The sequence below is a fragment of the Ambystoma mexicanum genome, chromosome 3p (genome assembly GCF_040938575.1).
Source record: "Ambystoma mexicanum isolate Mex_15411 chromosome 3p, UKY_AmexF1_1, whole genome shotgun sequence".
In the NCBI taxonomy this organism is placed as follows: domain Eukaryota; kingdom Metazoa; phylum Chordata; class Amphibia; order Caudata; family Ambystomatidae; genus Ambystoma; species Ambystoma mexicanum.
In genome coordinates, this window is record NC_090925.1 from 920,766,442 (window position 1) to 920,786,760 (window position 20,319).

Consider the following 20,319-nt stretch of genomic DNA (forward strand, 5'->3'; position numbering starts at 1 on the left):
AAAGAATTGGTGTTACCTGGTCAATAATTGTGTCTGCAGATACAATACGCCAAATTCAAACTGTCAGGGTTAAATTAAGAGCCGGGTCACGACTGCACCTGACCAAACCTAAGGAGGACCGTACGGTTTATCAAAGAACTTACCTAACGAATTTTACCTTGTGTTTGGTGGTTTCGACAAATCTGCCCGCCTCAAAAATGGACCCTTGTCAAGATGCCGTGCCAGACCACACGACTATCGTCCAAGGATCGGATCGTGCAGCGCTGCCGAGGTATCGCGTCTCGATCGGTCAGGCCCGCAGATTCACACCGTCCGATCCCGGTTCGATAGTCTGCGTCAACCTTCAATGATCCGGCATCAATCTTGAGGGTCCCTATTCGGGCGCCAACTGTGAAAACAAAGAAATTGATATGAGGCTGGGAAGCCCAAAGGAAACACACCAACACAGGTTACAAAGGACATACAAAGTGCTTTATTTAAAAGCTACAACAGTTACCAAAAAGTCAATTGACAAACGGATAGCTATTCGGCTCTCAGAGTAACGTAACGAACTTCAACGAAGGTTCGATGCATTAGTAGAGAGACCGTACATTGGAATACTTGTGCTTTTATACTCTTTATCCAGCTCTGGCCAACCCCCTGCGGGTTAACCATTCTTAAGACCAGGCCTAGGGTTCCTTGCCAGGCCAATCCCATAATGTATGCATTTAGATCAGTTCCGCTGATACAGTTGTTCATTTACACATAGGTCAGGGATAGGACAAGGTCTCAGTTCGCGACCCTGACAAGTGGCCTGCAGGCATATTACTTATTCATGTGTGCGGAGGTCACAACGGCCAGAATCTCACTCGGAATGTCATTCGGCCTCCATTTTGATGTTCAGGGTGACTTCCACTTTACAAGAGAACCTAGGATGGTGGCTAAATCCAAGATGGCGACTTACACAGTTTTTGTTAAGGTCAAGACCTTGCCGCGGAATCTATTTACATGATATTTTAGACAACTTGGCGTAGGCCAACACACATTCAAATACCGCGATAGGAGGCAAAATATAATTTCGATTCCAACAATTAGTTGCATCACAAGGAAAAAATGCAACCCTATTTTGTTCTTTCTACCACCAGGTAGCATTTTAAGACTCTTTAGAAGTGTGGATATGAATCTAGCCAACGGGTTCACAAAGTATACCAACTCCATCCTTGGGGATGGCCCCAAGTGGTGATCTTAAGCAATGAGTCTAGCCACCACTTTTGAGGAATTGCTGTTCTTTCCCCCTCATGTTCCCAATGTTGCTAAGGCTAAGAAGACACACCACAGCCACCACATGCTAAAACTCCACCTGCTGAATTGAAATATATCGTACAAAGTGGAGGTCACCAGGGCAATTGCGCTTGGATTACTGTAATTGCATGTACCTGAGTCTTACGGAAGGCACTGCACATCTGCGGCAGGTCATTTAAAATAAAGACGGATCCAGGGTCTCAAAATGAGAGCTCACATCACACCAGCTGTGGTCTCCTTATAATGTTTCCTCCTCTCTAGGTGAACCTTTGACCTGGCTGTTGCTGGTAAAATTGTACCCGCGGTGAGCTGCAAAACAGGAAGTCTCCTGGAAGGTGGGAAACCTGCTAGGCACTTACTTAAATAGGCCCTCGTTTCTATCTCGCTTAACGCAGCACAAAGTTGACTATTTCATGTTCTAAATACCACGTAATGTCGAATGGCCTCTGACATTAATATTCTGGCCACGCAGGGCACATTGGGGGAGATTAAGACTCAGACGCCAATATCTCAATCTCCTAGTTTGGGTCCTGGAGCCTATTCGGCAGACTGTGCACTTTTGTTTTGATTAGGAAAATGCTAATATTTCTTCATGATCTTTGGCACCTGTCGCAATCTTACTAGTGTAAGGAAATTTCTCCCAGTGCCTGTGTGCTTGTTTGGACATCATTGGCAGGTTACACCTGCTCGGATCCGAGGAAAGTCCCTCTGTTGGATTCTCACACTATAGCAGGGGGTCCATGCCCTTTGGCGTACAAGCAGTCACAGAGATTCTGATATCGGGCGTGCCCACTTTGACTTTAAATGACTGAGTAGGATCCAACCATTTTGATCTGTCGGCTTCACTTCTGTATCCCTCTAAAATTGTTTTCTTGATGGGCTAGTATTTGGTGCAATCATTAAAACACCTCCTTTTCAGTTTTAACAACAACGTCAGCTTTATTTCCTGCATCAGGGAATTGGTTGTAATTCTGTGTTTTATAAAGCACCCTTATTCATGGACTTTTCTGCACATGCCCCTCCTGGCTTTAACTTTTATGATGTCATCTTTGATGTCCTGAGGGTTAGTCTTAGCAGTGCACGGTGGTGGCGCGAGCTATGGTTGCTTAGCTTACCATAACTGGGGAATTTCTGAGGTTTTTCGGTTTTACTTGTAACCATAACGTCCCTTTAACAACGTTTTTCATTGAATTTCATAGGTTTTTATTAATGCAACGTAACCATTACGTCCCTTTAACAACATTTTTTCATTGAATATATATGTATGCAAAATGCATAGGTAAAGGTTAGACAATGCAATTCATCTTTCCCAAAAACTTACTTAAACGTGGTGGTAACTGCAAAACATAACAAAATTAGATGCAAAAGCTATCAAAACATTTAATCAACATCATGGTACTAATCTCTATACATGTATGTATTGTATGGTTCTAGGTCAAAGGATCGACAGTAAAAGGGTCAAGAGGTCAAAGGATCGACACCAAAGGGTCGACAGGTCAAAGGATCGAATTATTATTTTTTTTTCACATTTTTTTTTTGAGGGGGGTTCCCCCACTAACCCTCTTTTTTGGCTAAAAATCACTTTTTTCCCTAAACGAAAACCCCCAAAAATATATATAATTAAAAAAAAAAGATTCGATCCTTTGACTAGACACCGTATTTTATACATACAGCATGTAAAGAGTACCATGCAACATGGTGTCAACTTGAGAATGTAGTAACTTAAATAGCTAACAATGCAAATAGAGTACACAAATAATGGGGATATCCTCAAAATATGAAATCACGTCGAAAGCTTAAAATGCTAGGAATGGTCCTAATAGTGTAAACATTTCTTTCAGAAAAAATACTAGGCAACAGAGTGCGAAAGTTGTCTTCCATTCATAAGACTCAGCCATTAAGTATCCAAATAGACCCATGTTCCAGGATAAATCAATCGTATACCAAGCCGGAACAGCATCTTTCGACTATTTGCACACAACTCGGGATCAAAGGTTTTAAGGTCTCTAGGGTGTTCTGCAAATTGGACCACTGGAAGGAGTTTTATGGCGGGGACCGAGAATTCTAGCGTGTGCAAAATATTGAACCTGAATCTTAGGTACCAAGTCCTCAGAGAGGGGGATGGGAACTTCAGAATATAGGCCATTGGTGATCCTTAAACGGGAAGGTAGGTAACATATGCATTATAACGTTTTAACTTACATATGTATTCCCGAATTTCAATGTCATCCCACTCTTTCTGTTTTTTTTGACCGGCTAGATCAGGGGCAATATTCAGCTCTAACAAATATTCATGGCAGCTAGTCATAAACTCATGAAAAGAATTAAGAATTGTCCCACCCCTGAATGGCAATGGGGTTCAATGCAGCATAGAGATAATTTCCTTGAATTTCTCCCAATTTTAAATATAAATGTATCGTATTCCATTTGATAGAAGAGCACCATGATCTAAGTCCAAAGTGCAAATGTAGTATAGCCAGCGGAAGTGAGGCCCAAAGCAGAACACCATCATTTCCCCTGCATAGCATTACGCCAAGTCCAGTTGTTACAGTCCAGTAATTCCAGCCCATAAATAATACTGGAGGTAAATTTGGTTTAGTAAAACGCAATCAGGGAAGAAGTGAATGACTACAATATTTCAATAATAAAGTTTTCATATGAGTTATAAAAACATTAATTTTTGTATGTAGTTTATCTTGTACTATCCCCAGGATATTTTAGTTTGCTATTACACGTCCTAAGTATATAAGCGGATCTACCTCTTTCAGGTCCTTGTTATATATATTTAGCATTTCAAACTCCTTAATTGGGAATTCCTCTTAAATGTAGTAATCTTGGATGTTGCTGGATTGATTTCAAGATTGTTCGCCGCTGCATATTTACCAAAGTCATCTAAACTCTGTTGCAGTCCATTAGGGTCGGAGTCCAAAAATATAATGTCATCAGCAAATTCAAGCCATCATACTGCTAGTGGACCTATCTTCTGGGAGGGGACAATGTCTGACATGTATAAATTAAAAAGACAGGGGACGAGAACACACCCCTGTCTTATGCCTGAGCAAAAGGCCAGTTATTTCGATAAAGCCCCCACTGAGTCTAACCGGACTTGAATACTTTTATTTGAGTGGAAGAGCAAAAACATATTCAACAAGCCCTGAGGAATATTCCAATCAAAAAGTTTCTGCCGCAAGCGGTACCCGTCCGCTTTGTCAAAAACAGAGGACATGTCTGAACTAGCAGAGTAGAGACCATGTCCTTTAGAGCTCAGTGCTTTCAGTTGACATAGTAAAAAGTCATAACCATTAAGGGTAGTCCCCATATGTTTACGGAATCCCATTTGGAAGGGGCTCAATCTCTCAGTCGTTTCTGCCCATAAAATAAGGTCTCTTTAAAAAAAATGTGGGACAATTATTGCATTTTAGCAAGATTGAGGAATACCCCAAACTTGACCACCTTACGGAAGAGTACAAATAAAATATTAGACCATAAATCCAGATCTGCTTTTAGTAGTATATTGGGTGTGGCTTTTTTGAGCTCTGTGTAATTGATGCTGTGGGAAAGGCCATTGATTCTTTAGTTTGAGGACTTTCTAGTGAGATTGGTATATGTTATGTTATGTTAAAACATTTTGTACCGTGCACCGTTACCATTGACAGGGGCTCACGTTCTGTAAGAAGGTGCGCTGTGCAGATTAGTAAGGGAGGTTAGAGGGTGTGCTTTTCTGTTGATGCTTGTAGGAACAGGAGCTGGCATCTTGTGCAACTCTGCTTTCTAGGTGTATTTGGATTGTGCGCACTGGGGTTATTGTGTCCGTAAGGGCAACATCCAGTTGTTTGGATGTTTGTCTGTGGCAGTTACTTTCAAGGTGGATGTGTGGGTTGTGTCTTTTTGGGAGATTGAACTGATCCATTCGATCATGTGAGATAAGTGTAGGGTATGCTGGAGAGGAGTCTGGAGTAGGGACGTTTAGTAGTTTGTGCATTTTATTAGTTTTATTGTTGGATTCTGGAATTTGTACTGTCACTGGGTTATCTTGGGTCCCTGTTGGTGTCGCTGGCGGTGCCTGTGTTATGTTAATTATTGTGAGCTGAATAGCCACATTTTTAGTCTTTTTCTGAAGGTGAAGTGGTCTTCTGTCATTCTTATATCCTTCGGAATTGTGTCGCTTAGGTTGGCGATTAGATATGAGGATGCAGTTCCTCTGAATTTCCTTTTTCTGTATTGGTTACTTTCGATTAGGAGGTTGTCGCTTGAACTTAGGTTTCTTACTGGCTGGTAGCGGTTGATCTTGGCCTGGAAGAAATCAGCTCCTTGACTGTGCAGTGATTTGTTGGTGATTCAGTGGGCTTTGAAGTTAATGCATTTATTTACTGGGAGCCAGTATAGACTTCTCAGGGCTGGTGTGATGTGATATCTTCTGTGTAGTCTCAGAGTATCCTTGCTGCAGTATTTTGGATGTGTTGGAGTTTTTTAGTGAGCTGTTGTGGCATTCCAAGGTAGAGCCTTTTTGTGTAGTCGATTCTTGATAATTCTAGGGAGATCATGGTGTGGGTTCTGTGTGGGAAGGAGAGATAGGGGAGGATCCCTCTAAGTAGTCTGAGGAGGTAGAAGCATTTCTTTGCTATAGCGTTGACTTGAGGTTCCATCGAGAGTCTGTTGTCCATGAGTATTTCCTGATTTCTTACCACTGCTGATGCTTCCGGTTATGTCCCCATGTCAAGCGTGCAGTCCAGTTGTGTGTCTATTGCGCTGTCCTCTGGGGGTGAGATCTTTATTTTTGTTTTGGTCGAGTTTAGTTTGAGGTTATGATATCTGATATGATATTTTATTTGTATCGCGCTCGTACACAAGGTTGTTGGCTGTCATCCAGCTCTATATGCGGTAAGGCAGTTATTGAGGGTGTTGTTTGGGTCTTGGGGTATGGCTATCTTGTTGATGAGTTGGGCATCATCTGCATAGTTGTAGGCGATCAGTCCATGGTTTTGAATGATTTTCATTAAGGGGGACATATAGGGGGACAAGAGCAGTGGTGAGAGGCTAGAGCCTTGTGCCACACCACAGGAGATGTTTTTGGTCTTAGATGTAAACAGCAATAGGGTAGATATGTTCTTTCAGTGCGGCTGGTGAGGAATGATTTTAGCCATTTTAGAGCAGAGTCTTTTACACTGCATTCCTCTAGTCTCTCGATTATTGTTGTGTGTGTGATTGTGTTGAATGCAGCTGATATGTCCAGTATTATGAGGGCAGATTTTGTGCTGCCATCTGCCTTAATTTTTAGGTAATCCCATATGTATAGGAGTGCTGATTCTGTTCCTCTAATGGGTCTGAAGCCGACTTGCGAGTGGTCGAGTAGTCCGTTAGTTTCTACGTGGTTGAGTAGGATTTTGTATACATGGTTCTCCAGTAGTTTTGTCGGGTAGGGTAGGTTAGATATAGGTCTGTAGTTATTAGTGTACTCTGCACTTCCCGGTTCGTTTTTAGGAGTAGCTTGATGTAACCTGATTTGAAAGATTTCGGTACTATTCCTGTGTTTATGGATAGGTCCAACAGTAGCTGGAAGTAAGATGCTGGGGTGCTGTGGTTGAGGATTGCTTTGTAAATGCCTGGGGGCATGGGTTGCTTGAGGCGCTGGTGCGGTTGGTGTCATTTGTTAGTGTGGAGAAAATGTATTCGTCTATGGGTTCAAATCGGTCGTATGTTACTGCGGTTGGTGGGTCACCAGTTGTCGGTTGTGTAATGGTTGTATTTGTGTTTATAGTTACATGGCATGCTTCAATGGTCTGTTGGATTGGTTCTATTTTTTGGATTTGTGGTTAGTTGTATCTGGTTCACAGTGGTCACTCAAGGCTGCATCACTGCGGCAAAGGCCTCTTTGTGGTGGTTGGGTTTTGTGCTAGTATTGGGTACACCAAGTTGAAGACTGCTCTGTGGCAGTCTGGTAATAGGGTTGTAAGGTTGCAAGGTGTAGGCAGACTTCTGTAAGAGCTGCCCTGTGGGGAGACCTATACTGCAGTGTAGTTGAGCATGACAATAGACAGGTAAAATGTGGGTCTGATGTTTTGGTGGGGAGTGAGCTCAAGACTCTGAGTGTAACCTAGCTCTGTGATGGAGGAGCCTTACACATGTGTTGCTACAGGAGGTTATTGCTGTGCTTTTGTGGGAAGGGGCCTTAGGAGTAACAAAACTCTGAGGGCAGCAAAATGTAAACAGTGGCAGGAGTCAACAGTAGCAAAACCTCTGAACGCAGCAAGATTCAAGCAGTGGCTGGAATCAAAACACAAGCAGAACATCTGGGCAGAGCAGGCTTTAGCAGTAGTAGGAATCAAACAGGGACTAAACACATGACCACAGCAAGATTTAATTAGTGGCAGGAATCGATAGTAGCTAAACCTCTGGGGGCAGCAAGGTTTAAGTAGTGGATGGAATCAACACAGTAGCAGAACGTCTGGGCGCATCAACAATTAAACAATGGTAGTGATCAACAGTAGCTAAAACCTCTGAGCGTAGCAAGGTTTCAAACAGTGGCTGGAATCAACACAGTAGCAGAGCCTCTGGGCCAGCAAGATTTAAAGTGGTAGGAGTCAGCAGTAGCCTAACCTCTGAGCGCAGCAAGATTTACACAATGGCAGCAATCAACTGTGGCAAAACCACTGAGCGTAGCAAGATTTCAAACAGTGACTGGAATAAACTCTGCGGCAGAGCCTCAGAGCACAGCGGCTTTAAACAGTGGTAGGGGTCAGCACAAAACCTCTGAGTGCAAGATTTAGACAGTGGTAGGGATCCACAGTAGATAGAACTCTGTTAAAAATCGCTGAGCGTAGCAAGATTTAAAGCTTTCACAATGTGTAGCTTCTGAATGCAGCAAGATTGAAACAGTGGTGGAAATCAACAGCAACTTAAACCTCTGAGTGCAGCAAGATTTAAAGCATTCATGATCTGCAACTTCTGAATGCAGCATGGTGCAAACAGTGGTAGGAATCAACATAAACTGAGTGCAGTAGAATTTAAAGAAGTAACAATGTGTAACTTCTGAATGCAGCAAGATTCAAACAGTGGCAGGGATCAACACAGTAATAAAACCTCTGGGTGTCACAGGCAGTGGTCAAAGTGGGCGGGAGAGGTTGGGAGTGATGCTCCTCTGTGTTTTTTTACTTAGGTTTTACTGTTCCTATACCTTTATTTTTAAAAGAAACTGTTCTGGAATGGTTTCTTTTTAAAATAAAAGTGTAGGAAGCAGTTGAATCTTACACTTCAGCGCACTGCACTGAGCGTTCACTTAAACAGCAGGCACATTTGTTTGGGGGTTTGTATTGTGTGTTGGAGGGGGCGTGGAGATGGGGCTTGTGTGGAGCAGGGCAGGCCAGCAGGGAACATAGTTCCACTGCTTCTTTTCATGCACTTGGACCACTGGTCACAAGACTTAAGCAGTGGTTTGAGTCAACACAGTAGTAGAGGCTCTGGGTGCAGCGGGATGTAAACAGTGATGGGAATCATCAGTACTTACATCTGGGCGCCGCAAGAATTGGACAGTGGCTGGAATTAATAGCAACTAAAATCTCTGAGCCCAAGATTTAAGCAGTCCCAGTGTGTAACTTTGAATGCAGCAAGATTCAAATGGTGGCAGGAATCAACAGCAACTTGAACCTCTGAGAGCAGCAAGAGCTGGACAGTAGCCGTGGTCAACAGTAGCTAAACCTCTGAGCGCAGCAGGATTTAAAAGCAGTCACAAAGAGTGACTTCTGGACCCAGTAGAATTTAAATAGTGGCAAGGCTCAAAAACCACTAGACCTATGAGCGTAAAACAGTGTCAAGAAACAACAGCAGCTAAACCACTGATCGCTGTCTGATTTAAAGCAGTCAAAATGTTTGACTTCTGAACCCAGCAGAGTTAAAATAATGGCAAGAATCAACAACCACTAGTTTGCATTTGAGTGGACAGAGAAATAAGCAGTGGCGGACACGGTTTCACTAATGCTCTACCCCATATTGTTACCCATTCATACTTTGCCCAGTATCTTTCTGTTTGCAAGGGGCTCAGAAGTTATCAGTAATGCTGTGCATACACCCTATCATAGTATTGCTCACTGTAGGAGAAAACACCTTTTTCTCAATGAAGGTGGCCCTGGTGCCTTTACCTCTGCGCCCTGTAATTGCAATTGGTTCTTTACAATGCGCTTAACACCCAGAGGTTTCTAAGCATGGACCTGGGGATCAAACCTGTGTTGCTCTGCATTGTCATGCTTCTAAGGCGAGCGTGTTGCCCCTGAGCTATCCTCCCAGGGGTATTATGGGGGGAGTGGTTTTGATTCAATAGTGGGTCCCTTTGGCTTTAAAGGACAGAGGATTCTCTTCATGTGCTCCGCCCTGGTCCTAATAGACTCCAAAAGTTGGGTCTTGCAGGCATTTATGATAACACAGAAGACCTTGGGCCTCATTACGAGGTTGGAGGTAGCCATGGCGCTATTAGCGTTCCGACTCCGCCCTGGTGAATGGAGCAATTACCGGTCCATTCCAAGGTTGGCCGAACCAGTAATTCCCCATTCACCAGGGCCATTCCCCATTCCCATTTGAGCCCCGATAGGCTCTAGAGTCCCTTTGCGGGTCCCGTCCTTAACGCCTGAAAAAAACAGGTGATAAGGAAGGACCCGCAAAGGGAACTCGTAGTAGGGCGGTAAGGGATTACCAGCACCGGTGCCCTTACCGGTGCCAGTAATCCCTTACCGCCCACCTCGTAATGAGGCCCCTTATGTTTTGCTCCTCATCGCTATTGCACCTGAGTTCTGGGGAAGGGTCACCCTTCCCCTATTTTGGCCATTATGCAGAGGATTGCCTTAGATTTCAGATGGAATCCTGATACTGCAGCAGAATACGAGTCCCTTGAAACTGCCCTTCAACGCAAAGGTGCAGGTTTTCCTTTTGTAGATCCTAAAACGATTCTATACTTTTCCAAACATCGCAAGGATGTAAGTACAGGGGTTGACAGGGATTGAATTTCTTCTGCATAGGATAAGCCCGCTGGTTAAACATTTAGGTTTGGAGATGGTGGCTAAATACAATGGAGTTATGGTGGATCAACAGAGGTTATGTGGCTGTGCCCAGCATGCCCTTTGTTATTTGCCTAATGGAAACACACCCATGTATTATGAGCAATAAAATGCTTCTATTGGCCATTCCTAGGACTAAATGAGTCTCAAGAGGGGACTGTAGATTTTCAGTCTTTGGGCCCAGATTGTGGAACAGCCTTCCCTTGAACTTAAGGAAAGCCAATTCCCTTCTAGCATTTCGAGGAGGTTTAAAAATTCAGCTTTTTAAATAAAAGCGTTCTTTGGCCGTGCTCTTAATGACACTACCACCATCTTTATCGATCTTTATATTCAGTTATTCGTCTGCGCCAGGATTCGATTTGGTTCATTGTGTGCCCGTTTACAAATGACTCAAAATCAAATCAAATCATATATAAGGGTATCTAGCTATAGATCAGCTCTGAGTTGGGGGTGAGTTTAGAGGAATCCTGTTTCTGATATTGGGGTATGGATCCTTTTTGGAGGTGAGTTTATTAAATAGTTGTGAAGATATGTTTCTGCTTTCACTTCGTTGGGAATGGCTCAATCAGTCATCCCTCGGGTGGGATTTGTACACAACAGAATGCAAAGACTGGCAGAAGCATCAATGCAGGCAGCCCGATCATGGCAGATAATCCCAAAAGGGGGTCCACCCTGGGCGTTCCATAGTTAGCTTAGTTTTTAATTCATTCCCCATATCACATGAAGGTCAGTCTGTGATATATTGGCGCACTTAGGTTTAGCTCAAGCAGGATGGATACGTCTTGAAAATAGCTCAGGGGGTTTCCAAAAGTGCTTTGCTGCCCTCCAGGCCGCTCCACAAACTCAGCTACAGTTGTCTGTGGAAGCTTTCTATCTGAAGGGACAGGAGATCTGCACATATGTATGAAAAGGGGCGACAGAACAGACTTCTCTGTGACCCTCGGTATTCCACACTACTATTTTGCTAGTAAGGAAACAATTAGAGTGGTTCTGTTTTGATTGTTGGCCCTCACAGAAATTATTTCCACTTTCATATTGCGGTTGTATTTTTTAATTTACCTGCTTCTCTTTCAGTATTTTTTCAATCATATTGCCTTCTATGGATAGTGGCAGTCTATCTCTGCGGGCTGGATTTTATCCAGAATTAGGTCAAATCAGAGCTGGTTACCTCTGAGTAAATTCGATTTATGGGTTTTTAATGAACAATTGAGAGTCACCCAGGGAATTCATTTAACCAAAATGCCTGGGGTAGCGGAAGTAACATCAGACAACTCTTGACTTCTAATGACATCACAGGTGTCATTTGACCACACCCTGAAGTGACATCTCCGGAAGCGATGGAACACAGGCTTTCACCCCTTGACAAAACAGGAAGTGGCATCACATAGCATAGTCCAGGGAGGATAGCTCAGCGGCAGCATGCGCGTCTTGGAAGCAAGACGACATGAAGCAACAACAGGTTCGATTCCGGGGTCCGTGCTTAGAAACCTCTGGGTGTTTAAGCGCGTTATAAATACGTAACTAAGACAACAACAAAAAAACACAATTACGCAACTAAGAAAAACAAACAATTCCTCTAAGAGCGCCTCGATGCCTGCAGGCTGTGTGGGCGCTTTATAAATGTAAAATAAATAAATTAAAATAGTTCCTAAGTACACTACGAAAAATATGGTTACGATATCAGTGTAATGTGATAAACATTTCATACATGAATGGATCACCATATGTATCGTTAATATCAGTGTGTATAGGCCCATATTTCCAAATTACTGTGAATGCAAGCAGATGTCCCAGGCCAAATGATAATGTGTGTTATTACATATCACTCACGCTTAAGCACTTTATTTAGAACAAATGAATATACAATATCAACCAACCTGTGTTACCTCAGAATGATGGAAGGCTGAGTTGTCCTCGCAGGGATTCGAACGTGCAACCTGCAGATCACAAACTGAGATATGTTACCGGCTACAGCTATCTTACTGGCTATGGTAAAATTAGCAATTACATGTCTGAATGTCCTCAAAGTCAGAAGCCAAATTACACTCTGTAGTGCAGAGGCGTTGCTGGGGGGGGTAAGGGATTTATAGCCCCGGGTCTTTTGGTTGTAGCCCCGGATAGAATCTTAGGAGCTACAATCAAAAGGCTAGCTAGCCCCGGGTCCCGACAGTTCCGTCATTAGCGTAGCCCTGGGTCTTTTCCAGACCTAGCAACACCCCTGCTGTAGTGGATACGAATAAACCGGTAACAGATTAAACAGCAGGCGAGTTCATCTGCAGGTCTGGTTCCAAGTTGGCCACATGTCAAGCCTGTGTGGTCCTACTTTACAGGCTTCTAAGGTTGGCAAAATACATACCATTGGGAGGGTTCATAACTGTGTATTATAGAATTTAGAGAAGTGCAGGGAAAGCAGCGCACTCACGCGGCATTGCCTACTCTGGGCACTGGTTACCTCACACGCATGCAGATAGGAAAGATAGACACATTACAACAAAGCATTCATTGTTGCACAATGAGATCAAGGTCCACTTTATGTGCTATGGTCTACACTGTATACAAGCTTTTAGCCACAAGTATTTTGTGAAGTGACTGAGGACACGAGATGGAATGTCTTGTGATGATCTTACCAGAGACAACAGCAGAAAAAAACATGCTATAACTGTAACTTGCGAAAAACAAAAAACACAGTTCAAAATGTATGCCTATTCTACTCTAAATGCTTTTTGGACGTTTTTGTCTGCATTGTGAATTTGAGGTGTTTAAGAACAGACTAAATCAGTGACTCGACCCCTGAAGTGTGCCTGAAACAAATCTTTAGTGAGTCTAGCAATGCTTGCATTGAATTCCAGAAAGACAAATGATTTGTTATTTCTATTATTTCTTATTTAGGGTCACTGCTCAAAGCATTACACTTATGGAACCCACTATTTTTAAGAGACCTGAACAAGAAAGCCAGCCGCTCCCGAAACAAATAGCCAAATGGCTTTAGCCACAGCCCAGGAGCTTCCTTCTATTTAAAAAAAGATCTTCTGAATTTTTATTTTTTTTATTTTTAGGGGTAGCAAGGGAGACCACAGGGGTCGTCGGAGCAACCCCTGGCAACCCTCAAATGACGTCCCTGGAGTCACCTCCTTGGTTTATATTGAAGAATATGAGGTTCATCAAGCAAAAGTGAATATGAGTGGTAGCTTTCAGCCATTTTAGATCAGAGTCGGCAGAATAATATCTCTCCTTTCACCATTCAGGTCATATTTTTCATGTTAAACTGTGTGTCTTTGAGAAAGAAAATATTCACTGTAGTTTGCTGGAAGAAGTGTACATTATGAAAGGGGCCTCTCGATCTTACTTTAAAACTTTGATTTAAATATGCTAGTCTATTGGCCTCTTGGAATTTTGGCTCCATTCAAATGTTTTGACTAAGATGGACATTATGTAAATCAGAGCGAAGTTTTGTGCATGGTCAAAAGGCAATGACTTTTTTTCTAACATCGGACACATTATTTCAGGCAACCTGTACAAGGAAACAAAATTTCAGCCGGGAAGGTAGCTATACTTGAATGTGACGGAACCCAAGTTGCTGTAGTTATATTACCTGAAGTTTCATTTAGAGGTTTGCCTGTCACCAATTTTACATATTAAAGTTTAGGAAGACAACCATGGTGGAATTCTTTTATTGTGGACAAATTGAGTTTATGCCAAATGTTCTATTTTCTATAAAGGATAGCATGATTTGAGAAGAAAGGGGTTATTTACAATGTTTGGGTGGAAAGATGTCTATCCAGTTGCATCCACTTTATCCTCAAATAAAAGCACTAATGGTTCTTGGGTGCACCTTGGAGTTTCACAATATATTTTTAGGCCTGGAAGTTCAAATTAAAATGTGTTTCTGCTGTTTAGGACCTTTTAAGATGTGTCATGTTTCTCTAAGAGTTGTATGTGTATTCAATAATGGTATTGTAAAATGGTTAATCTGTGGGGAGTACACTTAATAGATTGTTAAGTTGTTAAGTGTCTTAAGATAATGTTCTTTTGATGCAGACAATCCAACATGGTTTTGGTTCCACTTTCACATAAAGCAAGCAAAGCAATCTGTTGGTGGATTCATCCTATGGACTCTTTTGGAAAAGACAATCTATTTTCGGTTCATCCCAAGATGTTCTCTTAGAATTTGATTCCAGTCTTCTCAGTTCTGGTCCAACAGAACAAGCCGTACTATGAAATATTGCAAAATACAGTGCTTTGAGGGTATCCTAGCTTTAGAATGTGCACAAGCCTATGTATCTGGTCACCATGTATTTATACATAGTCAGTTACAGCGGTTTCATCACTCTTATAGTGAGAAAACATTTGAGTTAGCTTGTTAATTCGCATCAGAGAATAGTTTAGGTTGAATTGTTTTTTCTAGCCATTAGCTTCTCTTAAGTTTTTGATGTCACATGTGCTATGCACTCCAAGTGCTTTTATTAAAGCGCTGGATCCTTAGTTGAAGGACTAATTATGGCCTACTGCACCAGTATAGTACCCAGCATTTCATACGCATTATAGATAACAAGGGACACCGAAAAACCAATGGCTTAAGATTTTCAAAGGGACTCTTTGGTGTTGTGTATTGGGGCTACCTCAAGGTACCCCAGTAGAAGCCATTCGTTTGGAATTAGGCCTAGTATCACTGAGACATCTCTTAATATCCGAAGAAGTATGCTCCTATATATGATTCTGGAGCTACTCAATGTAGTTCGTATAACTCCCTATGGGACTAACAACTTGTCAGTAGTGCCTCTAGCGTATCCTTTCACTCATTCATATATATGCAGCTAAGATAGATTGGCGTACCTCTGGATTGCACCTTGCATCCAACAACATTCTTGAACACACTCATGAAAACAGTCCAAGAATGTGACAGAATTTGCAACCTGGAACATCTTCAGGGGTAAAGCACATTCCAGGTATATATCATGCAGAAGTTGCCTTTCCTTTACCCATTCCCTTGCTTGGTGATATGGGACAATCTAAGCATGAGATACTATGGTCTAAAATTGAGGTTTAACCTTTCGCCTTGCTTGATGAGATTGGGTCCGGAGATCCATCTTGACAAGGAAATGTGAACATGTAGGTTATGTAAGATTGAACATGAAACCATTCAACATCTACTTACCTGCTTTCCGTAAGCTATACGAGAAGTATTATGGTTTAATGGTTATTATTGGTTCAAGCAGTAATGAATTACAATTGTGGAAATCAATCTATAACATGTCTATGTGCTCCCTGACCTGGGCTGCCCACAACGTATGGAAATCATGCATATGATAGAAGATGAGAAATTGATAGGCACTGAGTAATTGCTGTACCATAGCTGTATTGCACCCTATGATTAGTGCTGTGAAGGTTATGAGGGAATGCTGATGACTATGGGTGAAGTACAGCCTTAGAACAACAATGCTATGATTAAGATCTGCTTTCTGAATGCATTGATATGAATTGCTTTTTGTATAAATGAGGGACCCAAATATTGGGGATTAAGGATCCACATGAAGGCTATTTTAATTGGAGTTCATGGTAAATTTACTCACATTTAATGTATTCGTGAATTTTCCTTTCCTCTTTTTTTTTTGAGTAATTGGTGCTCTCTATATGGAAACATTGATGTATATTTGTAATCACATTTTGTACTGTTTATCTTTTCTCTTAATAAATATGTTACCTGTGCAAAAAATATTAATTGTAAAACTAATAATGAACAATGAAAAAAAATGTATATTATTAATCTTTATTATTTGTATACTTTCTATTTAATGTTAATTGTATTTTTTTACTGTTGCATTTGACATTAATACATTTTTTAAATTAATTTTTATTATTATTTGGACCACAAATAATTGTATTTTTTGTCCCTATTGCATGATTCATATATTATTATAGTTATTTTATTAATCACGTACAGTATTATTTCTGACCAATATTTTTAATTACAGTTACAATTTCTTATGAATCTAGATTACTAATATTTCGGATGCATATTCCTTTTATTACTACTTTATGTTTCATGAATTACTGCAGTTTTTAATGATGATTATTATTATTTCTGATCAATATTAATTTGTTGTAATACTATTGTTGACTGCAGACCATGTAGTAAATATAATCACATGGAAGGATTGCATAGGAACAGGCCAAAAGATTATGCAATGATCTTATAGCACAAGTGGGAAAGAATAAAACAATTCAGAGACTTTGCCGATTTTGTAACTTTAAAAGTAGTGCACACTTTGATGAAAATACAGCGATCATCAATTTCTCAATTTTGGCTTGCACACAAACTTTGCGCCAGCCAGGTCCTGCAGCCCAGTAGCATCCACAGGAATATATAAAACAGTTAAAAAATAAATGTACAATTTGACTTTATTTTCCTGACCATTTGTATTTTTACAAACAAACCCTGGATACTGCAAACAAGTGAATGCATACTGAAAAGTCCATGCATACTTATATATGGTTTATCTTCCTTGCAGGTGGACCAATCAATCAAGATTCAATTTTCATGAGCAGTCAAACCACAAGATGGCTTCAAAGAAGCAGCTGGCGCAAGAAAGTGCCCAAATAAAAGAAAACCAGAGTGTTGCTCAGTCTAGAATCCAACCATCCCAATTCTGCATAGACGTGTACACAGGGGTCGCCATCTGCTGTACTTCATGCAAACACTAGTACCAGACACAGTATTGAACAAAGAAGTGCTGATGAGCTCAACGCATCATCTGCTTTTAATTGTTGGAAAAGAAGGTGACTGGTGCTGTAATGTTGGAGTCTATCATTGCTGCTGAGGTGCAATCACAGTAAGATAGACAAACATTACAAAAAAGCAAAAAAGTTCACCTGTGCTGGCAGACAAGGACATTTTCTTCAGAAAGAAAGAACGTGGTAATGATTTTGAAAGTGTGGAAAAGTGAAAGGTCACTCAGCCGGACACACTCTGGACACCCTCATTTCCGGCGACCTCCCTATCTATAATCTGATCACCCCCACTCCTGGTCTGACCAGTGTCTCCTCTCCTCCTGCCTGGGGCCCTTTTCCCTTTATCCGAGCCCCCCAGCACTGCCAGCATCATTTTCCGTCATCCGACCGATGAAGCAAGTGTCAGTCATTTATTTTGCGTCCACCTTCATCCCCCCTCTGACCGCTGCTTCTGACTCTCCCTCTGAATCTGTCCTTGCTAACCTGAACCTCTCCACCTCTAACACCCTTGACATCCTTGCCCCTGTCATGAGGATCCACCTTAAACCTGCCTCTAAGAACAGTGGCTGGTATGACTCTGACCTAGCTTCTCTGAAACGCAAGTGCAGAGTTGTTGAACGGAAGTTCCAGACTTTGGGTTTATCATCTGACAAACTCGCCTTCTGTCTGCTCCAAAAACAATATTGTTTCTTTATTTGCTCCAAGAAGAGGGCCTACACCCAAGCCCACATTTCTGGAGCCACTAACAACACAGCCAAGCTTTTCAAAATCTGCAAGGAACTCGCTAATCCAGCTGCATTCTCAACTGCTCTCCTTCCTTCCCATGCTCTCTGCACTGCCTTGGCCTCCCATTTCACATCAAAAACTCAGGACATCCTGTCCTCACTCTCGTCCGCTCCCACCTCCACTCTTGCACCTGCTCCCCTGCCTCCCTTGGCTCCCTGCCTTCTACCCCCTGCACTTTCCTTCCTTCTGCCCATAGCAGTGGACAAGAGCTCTGAATTGTCCGCTCTATGAAGGTCTCCTCCAACAGGTGCTCCCCTGCTCTTCTAGAACCATTAAGGACAACATCTGCTCTCTCGCCCCAGCTCTCGCTGACTTCTACAACCACACCTTCACCACTGGTACTTTCCCTCTATCCCTCAAGCACTCCCTTGTGCACCCTCTCTTAAAAAAACTTTCTGCTCACCCCTCCTGCCCAGCTAACTATCGCCCTATCTCCACTTCCCCCTTCCTGGGAAAACTCTTGGAGAAGCTGGTCCTGGAACAACTGACCATTCACACTGAACCTGTTGGTTGTCTCCATGACCATTAATCTGGATGCAGGGCACACAAAGGCATGGACACTGCTCCCCTGAACACCCTGAAGTCATGGTGGAAAATCTTGACTCTAACTCTCCAGCTGTTCTCATTATCCTTGACCTCTCCTCTGCCTTTGACACGGTCAACCATTCTATCCTCATGAAACGCTCTGTGATATCCTCAGCGTAACTGACGGGGCACTGGATTGGCTGACCTCTTTCCTCACTAATCACCCTTCCCAGTTGAAACTGGGACCTTTCTCCTGCACCACATCTTCTACATGTGGCATCCCCCAGGGCTCTATATCTATCTCATCCCTCTGGCTCACCTGATCTCCTCCTTCTCTCCTCATTTCCAGTGCTATGCTGATGACACACAGCTTTCCTTCAAACCTCTCTGTACAACCTCCTTTTCCTCCTCTCTCATCCCGATTGTCTGTCCACCATTCAGGCATGGTGTGCAGCTAACGATCTCTGCCTTAATGCCAGTAAGACGGAGATCCTTCTTATTGGGACCCCTGTGCCCTTCTTTCCACCTACCCTCTGGCCACTATCTCTGGGCCGTCTACCCCCACCATCCTGTGAGACCAAAAGCCTAGGGGGCGTCTTCAACTATGCTCTTTCCTTCACCCCTCACATCATGGACCTCACCAAGAAGGCGCACTTCCAGCTCCACATCCTCAGAGGCATTCTCCCGTTCCTCACCTTCCCCCAGAAGCTCAATGTCTCCAGGGCTCTGGTACTTTCTAGGCTGGACTACTGCAACATCCTCTTTCTCAATCTCCCTCTTTCCTCCCTATGTTCCCTTCAGCTATTACAGAATAGGGCTGCAAGATTTATCCTTGGCCTCAAGTCAGGGGACCGTATCTCTCCGGCCCTAAAATCTCTCCACTGGATCACAGTGGCTGCAAGGATCAAATTCAGGACCCTCTGCATACTCCACCTGGCTTTCTGTGGCCAGGGACCATGCTATCTCCAACTTTCCCTCCCTAAATACTCCCCTGCTACAGCCCTCTGCTCCTCTAACTCCAACTCTTTGATGGTCAAACACTTCTCCAAGCAGAGAGTGGGGGCCAGGTCGCTCTCATCGGCTGGTGCTTCCCTTTGGGACAGCATCCCTGCCCCTCTCAGACTTGAGCCGGACCTCCTTAAATTCCAGAAACTGCTCAAAACTCTGATTTTCTCTATCTCTTTCCCTCTTTCCCTTCCCTGCTAATCACCCGGCTGCCGCTGAGACTGGTGGCCTGGTCCTCATGAATTTCACAGGATACCAGGCCCTTCTACCCAGTCGATACCAGCACCCCCTCCACTGCACTGCTCCTGCTGGCCCCTGCTTGGCAGCTCTACATCCTACCCTTGAGTGTCACCCGTACTAGCAGATCAATTGGCACTTCCCTGCCGGGTCCCCCACCAGCACTTGTCCATTCCTGCCCTGCCAACATTCCTATCTCCTGTACTTTTCTTCACTTCAATTGCAGGTGTGAATACAAGAAAGTCTAGTAGGACCACAATTGTATATTTACAGGTTTGCCAATACTTTTTATCTCCCCTGTTCCCTTCGCATTTAGCTTTGTGGCACTTTGAAACACAATACTTATGTATACGCACCTAACAAATGCTCAATAAAATACATTTTTAAAAAAGTAGCCATTCCGCACCATTGCCCCATTTAGGTTATAATACCAGTGACCCTTTTTGGATCTCTGAAGGAGGCCCTGGTAAACAAGGTGAAAGGATCGCTGACACGCGCTAGTGACGATAATGGTGCTGCTGCTAAGCCCATGAAATGTGAATTCAAGTGTGACTCTGGAGCAGCAGAAGCACATCACAAAACAAACAGTGCCTGCTGTATCTTCCAGTGCCCTTTATTGTCAAAGAAAAACAATTTAAGCCAGAGTTGGGCAAATAGTCCACGTGCAGTAGTAGAGATAGACAGCAGTTTAACAACCCTTTGGGGCCCTAGG